The sequence below is a fragment of the Arachis ipaensis genome, chromosome B08 (genome assembly GCF_000816755.2).
Source record: "Arachis ipaensis cultivar K30076 chromosome B08, Araip1.1, whole genome shotgun sequence".
NCBI classification, from domain to species: Eukaryota; Viridiplantae; Streptophyta; class Magnoliopsida; order Fabales; family Fabaceae; genus Arachis; species Arachis ipaensis.
In genome coordinates this window covers 12357566-12358080 of record NC_029792.2, presented here as the reverse complement: position 1 = coordinate 12358080, position 515 = coordinate 12357566, and positions in this window count along the sequence as shown.

Sequence of the window (515 nt, the reverse complement as noted above, 5' to 3'; positions counted from 1 at the left end):
ATTAAAAATTGATGAAAATTAAATATGTTTTATTAAAATTAAAAACTACAATACAATATGTTAGTAATGTCAAACTACAAAAAAAAACATTAAACCCATATCCTCATAATCGTTGTTGTCGTCCTCCTCTTGATAGTCTTGCTGGTGGGTGCTGGTGCAAGTGTAGATGAGGAGGAGCCACCTCCAGTACCATTGTTCCCGCTCGCATTTGCTCATTGTAAACAACCATCTGTTGTCGCATACACCTCAGAGACTCCGTGTCTGCATCTCGAGCATCCCTTTCCGTCAGCCAAATGAAACTAGTGACCCTGATTCTGTAGGCTTTGAGTTAGGCACCACTAGGAAACCTTCTCCCACTTCTGTATTAAAATTTTATCTTACAAAAAGTAAGTCTGACATAAAACATAAATAATTTAACATGATTGGAGATAGAAAATTAACATCGATACTACATGAACAACCCACGTATATAAGCAGCACAAATAATCCACGATAACGCTACACAACATTCAAAT